The 12,500-nt window shown below is 50.0% G+C and overlaps 1 long non-coding RNA gene across 1 annotated transcript in view; it reads left to right on the top strand.

The window, feature by feature from the left end:
- LOC134614722 (uncharacterized) overlaps positions 1 to 12,500 on the top strand; it is a 61,477-nt gene that overhangs the window by 47,975 nt on the left and 1,002 nt on the right. The window lies entirely within an intron of this gene.

The raw sequence follows: 12,500 nt of genomic DNA, 5'->3' as shown, positions 1-12,500 counted from the left end.
CACACACACACACACAGACTGCTGAGTCCATACACACACACACACACACACACACACACAGACTGCTGAGTCCATACACACACACACACACACACACAGACTGCTGAGTCCATACACACACACACACACACACACACAGACTGCTGAGTCCATACACACACACACACAGACTGCTGAGTCCATACACACACACACACAGACTGCTGAGTCCATACACACACACACACACACACACAGACTGCTGAGTCCATACACACACACACACACACAGACTGCTGAGTCCATACACACACACACACACACACACACACAGACTGCTGAGTCCATACACAGCACACACACACACACACACACAGACTGCTGAGTCCATACACAGCACACACACACACAGACTGCTGAGTCCATACACAGCACACACACACAGACTGCTGAGTCCATACACAGCACACACACACAGACTGCTGAGTCCATACACACACACACACACAGACTGCTGAGTCCATACACACACACACACACACACAGACTGCTGAGTCCATAAACACACACACACACACAGACTGCTGAGTCCATACACACACACACACACACAGACTGCTGAGTCCATACACACACACACACACACACACACACACACACAGACTGCTGAGTCCATACACACACACACACACACACACACAGACTGCTGAGTCCACACACACAGACTGCTGAGTCCACACACACAGACTGCTGAGTCCACACACACAGACTGCTGAGTCCACACACACAGACTGCTGAGTCCACACACACAGACTGCTGAGTCCACACACACACACACACACACACACACAGACTGCTGAGTCCATACACACACACACACACACACACAGACTGCTGAGTCCATACACACACACACACACACACACACACACAGACTGCTGAGTCCATACACACACACACACACACACAGACTGCTGAGTCCATACACACAGACTGCTGAGTCCACACACAGAGCACACACACACACAGACTGCTGAGTCCATACACAGCACACACACACACACACACAGACTGCTGAGTTCATACACAGCACACACACACACAGACTGCTGAGTCCATACACAACACACACACACACAGACTGCTGAGTCCATACACAACACACACACACACAGACTGCTGAGTCCATACACAACACACACACACACAGACTGCTGAGTCCATACACAACACACACACACACACAGACTGCTGAGTCCATACACAACACACACACACACACACAGACTGCTGAGTCCATACACCACACACACACACACACAGACTGCTGAGTCCATACACAACACACACACACACACACAGACTGCTGAGTCCATACACCACACACACACACACACAGACTGCTGAGTCCATACACAACACACACACACACACACAGACTGCTGAGTCCATACACAACACACACACACACACACAGACTGCTGAGTCCATACACCACACACACACACACACACACACACAGACTGCTGAGTCCATACACCACACACACACACACACAGACTGCTGAGTCCATACACCACACACACACACACAGACTGCTGAGTCCATACACACACACACACACACACACACAGACTGCTGAGTCCATACACACACACACACACACACACACAGACTGCTGAGTCCATACACACACACACACACACACACAGACTGCTGAGTCCATACACACACACACACACAGACTGCTGAGTCCATACACAGCACACACACACACACACACACAGACTGCTGAGTCCATACACAGCACACACACACACACACACACAGACTGCTGAGTCCATACACAGCACACACACACACACACACACACACACACACACAGACTGCTGAGTCCACACACACACACACACACACACACAGACTGCTGAGTCCATACACACACACACACACACACAGAGACTGCTGAGTCCATACACACACACACACAGACTGCTGAGTCCATACACACACACACACACAGACTGCTGAGTCCATACACACACACACACACACACACAGACTGCTGAGTCCATACACACACACAGACTGCTGAGTCCATACACAGCACACACACACACACACACAGACTGCTGAGTCCATACACAGCACACACACACACACACACAGACTGCTGAGTCCATACACAGCACACACACACACAGACTGCTGAGTCCACACACACAGACTGCTGAGTCCACACACAGAGCACACACACACACACAGACTGCTGAGTCCATACACAGCACACACACACACACACACACACACAGACTGCTGAGTTCATACACAGCACACACACAGACTGCTGAGTCCATACACAACACACACAGCACACACACACAGACTGCTGAGTCCATACACAACACACACACACACAGCACACACACACAGACTGCTGAGTCCATACACAACACACACACACACACACACACACAGACTGCTGAGTCCATACACAACACACACACACACACACACAGACTGCTGAGTCCATACACAACACACACACACACACACACAGACTGCTGAGTCCATACACAACACACACACACACACACACACACACACACAGACTGCTGAGTCCATACACAACACACACACACACAGACTGCTGAGTCCATACACAACACACACACACACAGACTGCTGAGTCCATACACAACACACACACACACAGACTGCTGAGTCCATACACAACACACAGACTGCTGAGTCCATACACAACACACACACACACACAGACTGCTGAGTCCATACACAACACACACACACACAGACTGCTGAGTCCATACACACACACACACACACACACACACAGACTGCTGAGTCCATACACACACACACACACACACAGACTGCTGAGTCCATACACACACACACACACAGACTGCTGAGTCCATACACACACACACACACAGACTGCTGAGTCCATACACACACACACAGACTGCTGAGTCCATACACACACACACACAGACTGCTGAGTCCATACACACACACACACACACACAGACTGCTGAGTCCATACACACACACACACAGACTGCTGAGTCCATACACAGCACACACACACACACACACAGACTGCTGAGTCCACACACACACACACACACACACAGACTGCTGAGTCCATACACACACACACACACACACACAGACTGCTGAGTCCATACACACACACACACACACACACACACAGACTGCTGAGTCCATACACACACACAGACTGCTGAGTCCATACACACACACAGACTGCTGAGTCCATACACACACACACACACACACAGACTGCTGAGTCCATACACACACACACACACACACACAGACTGCTGAGTCCATACACACACACACAGACTGCTGAGTCCACACACACAGACTGCTGAGTCCACACACACAGACTGCTGAGTCCATACACAGCGCACACACACACACACACAGACTGCTGAGTCCATACACAGCGCACACACACACACACACAGACTGCTGAGTCCATACACAGCACACACACACACACAGACTGCTGAGTCCATACACAGCACACACACACACACAGACTGCTGAGTTCATACACAGCACACACACACACACACACACACACAGACTGCTGAGTCCATACACAACACACACACACACAGACTGCTGAGTCCATACACAACACACACACACACACACACAGACTGCTGAGTCCATACACACACACACACACACACACACACACTGCTGAGTCCATACACACACACACACACAGACTGCTGAGTCCATACACAACACACACGCACACAGACTGCTGAGTCCATACACAACACACACGCACACAGACTGCTGAGTCCATACACACACACACACAGACTGCTGAGTCCATACACACACACACACACACACACACACACACAGACTGCTGAGTCCATACACACACACACACACACACAGACTGCTGAGTCCATACACACACACACACACACACACACAGACTGCTGAGTCCATACACACACACACACACACAGACTGCTGAGTCCATACACACACACGCACACAGACTGCTGAGTCCATACACACACACACACAGACTGCTGAGTCCATACACACACACACACAGACTGCTGAGTCCATACACACACACACACACACACACAGACTGCTGAGTCCATACACACACACAGACTGCTGAGTCCATACACACACACAGACTGCTGAGTCCATACACACACACACAGAGACTGCTGAGTCCATACACACACACACAGAGACTGCTGAGTCCATACACACACACACAGAGACTGCTGAGTCCATACACACACACACACACACACACACACACAGACTGCTGAGTCCATACACACACACACACAGACTGCTGAGTCCATACACACACACACACAGACTGCTGAGTCCATACACACACACACACACACAGACTGCTGAGTCCATACACACACACACACACACACACACACACAGACTGCTGAGTCCATACACAGCACACACACACACACACACACACAGACTGCTGAGTCCATACACAGCACACACACACACAGACTGCTGAGTCCATACACAGCACACACACACAGACTGCTGAGTCCATACACACACACACACACAGACTGCTGAGTCCATACACACACACACACACACACACACAGACTGCTGAGTCCATAAACACACACACACACAGACTGCTGAGTCCATACACACACACACAGACTGCTGAGTCCATACACACACACACACACACACACAGACTGCTGAGTCCATACACACACACACACACACACACACACAGACTGCTGAGTCCATACACACACACACACACACACAGACTGCTGAGTCCATACACACACACACACACACACACACACAGACTGCTGAGTCCATACACACACACACACACACACACACAGACTGCTGAGTCCACACACACAGACTGCTGAGTCCACACACACAGACTGCTGAGTCCACACACACAGACTGCTGAGTCCACACACACACACACACACACACACACACACACACACACACACAGACTGCTGAGTCCATACACACACACACACACACACACACACAGACTGCTGAGTCCATACACACACACACACACACACACACACACAGACTGCTGAGTCCATACACACACACACACACACACACACACAGACTGCTGAGTCCATACACACACACACACACACACACAGACTGCTGAATCCATACACACACACACACACACACACACAGACTGCTGAGTCCATACACACACACACACACACAGACTGCTGAGTCCATACACAGCACACACACACACACACACACACACACAGACTGCTGAGTCCATACACAGCACACACACACACACAGACTGCTGAGTCCACACACACAGACTGCTGAGTCCACACACAGAGCACACACACACACAGACTGCTGAGTCCATACACAGCACACACACACACACACACACAGACTGCTGAGTTCATACACAGCACACACACACACAGACTGCTGAGTCCATACACAACACACACACACACACACACACACACAGACTGCTGAGTCCATACACAACACACACACACACACACACACAGACTGCTGAGTCCATACACAACACACACACACACAGACTGCTGAGTCCATACACAACACACACACACACAGACTGCTGAGTCCATACACAACACACACACACACACACACAGACTGCTGAGTCCATACACAACACACACACACAGACTGCTGAGTCCATACACAACACACACACACACACAGACTGCTGAGTCCATACACAACACACACACACACACACAGACTGCTGAGTCCATACACCACACACACACACACACACAGACTGCTGAGTCCATACACCACACACACACACACACAGACTGCTGAGTCCATACACCACACACACACACACACAGACTGCTGAGTCCATACACAACACACACACACACACACAGACTGCTGAGTCCATACACACACACACACACACACACAGACTGCTGAGTCCATACACACACACACACACACACACACAGACTGCTGAGTCCATACACACACACACACACACACACACACAGACTGCTGAGTCCATACACACACACACACAGACTGCTGAGTCCATACACAGCACACACACACACACACACACAGACTGCTGAGTCCATACACAGCACACACACACACACACACACACAGACTGCTGAGTCCATACACAGCACACACACACACACACACACACACACACAGACTGCTGAGTCCATACACACACACACACACACACACAGACTGCTGAGTCCATACACACACACACACACAGACTGCTGAGTCCATACACACACACACAGAGAGACTGCTGAGTCCATACACACACACACACAGACTGCTGAGTCCATACACACACACACACACAGACTGCTGAGTCCATACACACACACACACACACACACACACAGACTGCTGAGTCCATACACACACACAGACTGCTGAGTCCATACACACACACAGACTGCTGAGTCCATACACACACACAGACTGCTGAGTCCATACACAGCACACACACACACACACACAGACTGCTGAGTCCATACACAGCACACACACACACAGACTGCTGAGTCCACACACACAGACTGCTGAGTCCACACACAGAGCACACACACACACACAGACTGCTGAGTCCATACACAGCACACACACACACACACACACAGACTGCTGAGTCCATACACAGCACACACACACACACACACACAGACTGCTGAGTCCATACACAACACACACACACACAGACTGCTGAGTCCATACACAACACACACAGCACACACACACAGACTGCTGAGTCCATACACAACACACACACACACAGCACACACACACAGACTGCTGAGTCCATACACAACACACACACACACACACACACACAGACTGCTGAGTCCATACACAACACACACACACACACAGACTGCTGAGTCCATACACAACACACACACACACACACACACAGACTGCTGAGTCCATACACAACACACACACACACAGACTGCTGAGTCCATACACAACACACACACACACAGACTGCTGAGTCCATACACAACACACACACACACAGACTGCTGAGTCCATACACAACACACAGACTGCTGAGTCCATACACAACACACACACACACACAGACTGCTGAGTCCATACACAACACACACACACACACAGACTGCTGAGTCCATACACACACACACACACACACAGACTGCTGAGTCCATACACACACACACACACACACAGACTGCTGAGTCCATACACACACACACACACACACACAGACTGCTGAGTCCATACACACACACACACAGACTGCTGAGTCCATACACACACACACACACAGACTGCTGAGTCCATACACACACACACACACAGACTGCTGAGTCCATACACACACACACACACACACAGACTGCTGAGTCCATACACACACACACACAGACTGCTGAGTCCATACACACACACACACAGACTGCTGAGTCCATACACAGCACACACACACACACACACAGACTGCTGAGTCCATACACAGCACACACACACACACACACAGACTGCTGAGTCCATACACAGCACACACACACACACACACAGACTGCTGAGTCCATACACAGCACACAGACTGCTGAGTCCATACACACACACACACACACACACACACACAGACTGCTGAGTCCATACACACACACACACTGCTGAGTCCATACACACACACACACACAGACTGCTGAGTCCACACACACACACACACAGACTGCTGAGTCCATACACACACACACACACACACACAGACTGCTGAGTCCATACACAACACACACACTGCTGAGTCCATACACACACACACACTGCTGAGTCCATACACACACACACACACACAGACTGCTGAGTCCACACACACAGACTGCTGAGTCCACACACACAGACTGCTGAGTCCACACACACAGACTGCTGAGTCCACACACACAGACTGCTGAGTCCACACACACACAGACTGCTGAGTCCACACACACACAGACTGCTGAGTCCACACACACACAGACTGCTGAGTCCACACACACACAGACTGCTGAGTCCACACACACAGACTGCTGAGTCCACACACACAGACTGCTGAGTCCACACACACACACACACAGACTGCTGAGTCCATACACAGCACACACACACACACAGACTGCTGAGTCCATACACAGCACACACACACACACAGACTGCTGAGTCCATACACAGCACACACACACACACACACACAGACTGCTGAGTCCATACACAGCACACACACACACACACACACAGACTGCTGAGTCCATACACAGCACACACACACACACACAGACTGCTGAGTCCATACACAGCACACACACACACACACAGACTGCTGAGTCCATACACAGCACACACACACACAGACTGCTGAGTCCATACACACACACACACACACACACACACAGACTGCTGAGTCCACACACACACACACACACACACACAGACTGCTGAGTCCACACACACACACACACACAGACTGCTGAGTCCACACACACACACACACACACAGACTGCTGAGTCCACACACACACACACACACACACACAGACTGCTGAGTCCACACACACACACACACACACACACAGACTGCTGAGTCCACACACACACACAGACTGCTGAGTCCACACACACACACACACACACACACACACAGACTTCTGAGTCCATACACACACACACACACACAGACTGCTGAGTACACACACACACACACAGACTGCTGAGTCCATACACACACACACAGACTGCTGAGTCCATACACACACACACACACAGACTGCTGAGTCCATACACACACACACACACACACACACACAGACTGCTGAGTCCATACACACACACAGACTGCTGAGTCCATACACACACACACACACACACACACACAGACTGCTGAGTCCATACACACACACAGACTGCTGAGTCCACACACACACACACACACACAGACTGCTGAGTCCACACACACACACACACACACACAGACTGCTGAGTCCATACACACACACACACACAGACTGCTGAGTCCATACACACACACACAGACTGCTGAGTCCATACACACACACACACACACACAGACTGCTGAGTCCATACACACACACACACACACACAGACTGCTGAGTCCATACACACACACACACACACACAGACTGCTGAGTCCATACACACACACACACACACACACACAGACTGCTGAGTCCACACACACAGACTGCTGAGTCCACACACACAGACTGCTGAGTCCACACACACAGACTGCTGAGTCCACACACACAGACTGCTGAGTCCACACACACAGACTGCTGAGTCCACACACACAGACTGCTGAGTCCACACACACAGACTGCTGAGTCCACACACACAGACTGCTGAGTCCACACACACAGACTGCTGAGTCCACACACACAGACTGCTGAGTCCACACACACAGACTGCTGAGTCCACACACACAGACTGCTGAGTCCACACACACAGACTGCTGAGTCCACACACACAGACTGCTGAGTCCACACACACAGACAGACTGCTGAGTCTATACACACACACACACACACACACAGACAGACTGCTGAGTCTATACACACACACACACACACACACACAGACAGACTGCTGAGTCTATACACACACACACACACACACAGACAGACTGCTGAGTCTATACACACACACACACACACACAGACAGACTGCTGAGTCTATACACACACACACACACACACAGACAGACTGCTGAGTCTATACACACACACACACACAGACAGACTGCTGAGTCTATACACACACACACACACACACAGACAGACTGCTGAGTCTATACACACACACACACACACACACACAGACAGACTGCTGAGTCTATACACACACACACACACACACACAGACAGACTGCTGAGTCTATACACACACACACACACACACAGACAGACTGCTGAGTCTATACACACACACACACACACACAGACAGACTGCTGAGTCTATACACACACACACACACACACAGACAGACTGCTGAGTCCATACACACACACACACACACAGACAGACTGCTGAGTCCATACACACACACACACAGACAGACTGCTGAGTCCATACACACACACACACACACACATACACACACACACACACAGACAGACTGATGAGTCCATACACACACACACACACACACATACACACACACACACAGACAGACTGATGAGTCCATACACACACACACACACACACATACACACACACACACAGACAGACTGATGAGTCCATACACACACACACACACATACACACACACACACACACAGACAGACTGATGAGTCCATACACACACACACACACATACACACACACACAGACAGACTGATGAGTCCATACACACACACATACACACACACAGACAGACTGATGAGTCCATACACACACATACAGACTGCTGAGTCCAGACACACACAGACACACACACACACGCACGCACGCACACATCAAGCCTACCTGTTGCTGGGGGTCAACCATCTTCTGGCCTTTGCTGCAGCAGCAAGGGCTGCTGCTTAACGGCAGGGGCGGGGCTTATGTGCGGGAGGCGGGGCTTCGTTTGGGGCGGGGCCTGTGCCGGGTAGCCTGTCAGTTCTCCCTCCGGCCACAGACAGCCCCCAGCACCATTCCAGCTCCTCTCTCCTGCATTCCCTTCGGGCTGTCACAGACTGTAACAGCCCGAGGGAATAGAATGTAAGAACATGGCCAGCAATTTGCTGGCATTTGGGGGGGCCCAAGGGGGGGCACAGCATGATGTAGGGGGGGCACAGCATGATGTAGGGGGGGCATGGCCCCCTCTGGCCCCTCCCCTAGCAACGCCACTGGCTGACACACAAGCTCACTACAGACAAGCTGACACACAAGTTCACTACGGACAAGCTCACTGGCACACACAAATGCTCACTACAGACAAGATCACTGACACACACACATGCTCACTGACACACACACACACACATACTCACTACAGACAAGCTCACTGACACACACAGACACATACACATACAAGATCCTCTGTCATGCTAAGAATTGGAAGCTGTGATGGACCGCCTGGCACTCCGACCGAGTGCCTCTGTCAATCGCCGCCGCAGCTTGGTTAGGGTCTCGCCGTCCTCCACCCACGTTGGACCCTAGTCCAGGATCCAGCGTCCAGTGGGTAGGCCTCTCCTAGTCCAGAGAGCGTAGCAGGAACAGCTCTTACAAGAGCTTAGTGATAAATATCAGGGGAGTATAGTGATTATAGCAATCCCCAGAGTGTATGTAGTTCTCCAATCCCCCAAACATGAGTATTAACTTCATGAAGGGTAGAACAAGTCTGTTTTATGGAAGCCAAAGCTGGTCTTTAATGCAAGTTTCCCAACAAAGGTGACGCCCAGGTGGACCTTGTTGGGCACAGGGACACAAAGTGTACAAGCCAATAGAAACAATGTAACAATGAATGACACTCCCACACGCAGTACACAATCCCTCCCTTCTGCCTGTGATATAATTAAGGCAGATAATGCATTAACTTAATTATCCCCAGGCAGAAAAAACACACATTTTTTATAAAGTAGCATAAGTACCCCAAAACACAACATATCCCTGTTAATGTTTCATCCCCTGATAGCCCTGATCTGGGTGAACAACATATCCAAAACCCAGATCAGATTACAGAAATTGTATGGAAGTCAGGCATGGTCCCATGCCCAAAACAGTTCCATAGAATTGCGGCTAAGTGCCGCTGGAGGACAGACCAGGAACCACAAGGTTTTCATGCTGAAAATAGTTCCAGGGCATTTGCGGCTAAGTCCCCCTGAAGTCTATTCATGGTTTTGGTCCATGCGAACAAGATGGTGGCCACGTGTTCGAATGTCGAATGGCGGCCACTTCGACTGTTCAGGAGTTTGAAGAACTATTGTTTAAAGTCCCAATAGCCATAAATAGGGTCTCTCAACCACAATAAATTAAAGGGGCCATAATCACAGGGTAAAAGGCTGGCAAGTAGTCCCCTCCAAAACCTAGTGGCGAAGTTGATTTTATCACAGAAGCCTACTTGGCACTGAAGGCTGTGGGAGGCTGTAAGCAGATCTTCCATGCAGGGGCAGAGCTTGTGTGACTGCTTGCTGGAATGACCTAATGGATTCTGTCTCTGAGCCATTCTGTCATGGGAAGCTTTGTATTATTTTTCTGACTAAGTGAAAAAAGATAATTTTGTCACTCTTTAGAACACGATTCCACATGTCTATTACATACTATGACACTCTTGTTTTTTTTTATATAAATGTTATCCTTATAAGTAATATATGAAGTAGTAGATTGGAATAGTTTTGTACAAATAAAATTTATGGCGACGAAAATGTAGGGTTTTTAATACGTGTTTGCTTCTTTGTTT

The sequence above is a fragment of the Pelobates fuscus genome, chromosome 6, assembly GCF_036172605.1.
Source record: "Pelobates fuscus isolate aPelFus1 chromosome 6, aPelFus1.pri, whole genome shotgun sequence".
Classification (NCBI taxonomy): Eukaryota; Metazoa; Chordata; class Amphibia; order Anura; family Pelobatidae; genus Pelobates; species Pelobates fuscus.
Note: the sequence above shows the minus strand (reverse complement) of the source record. Positions and strands in the feature narration are given on the sequence as shown.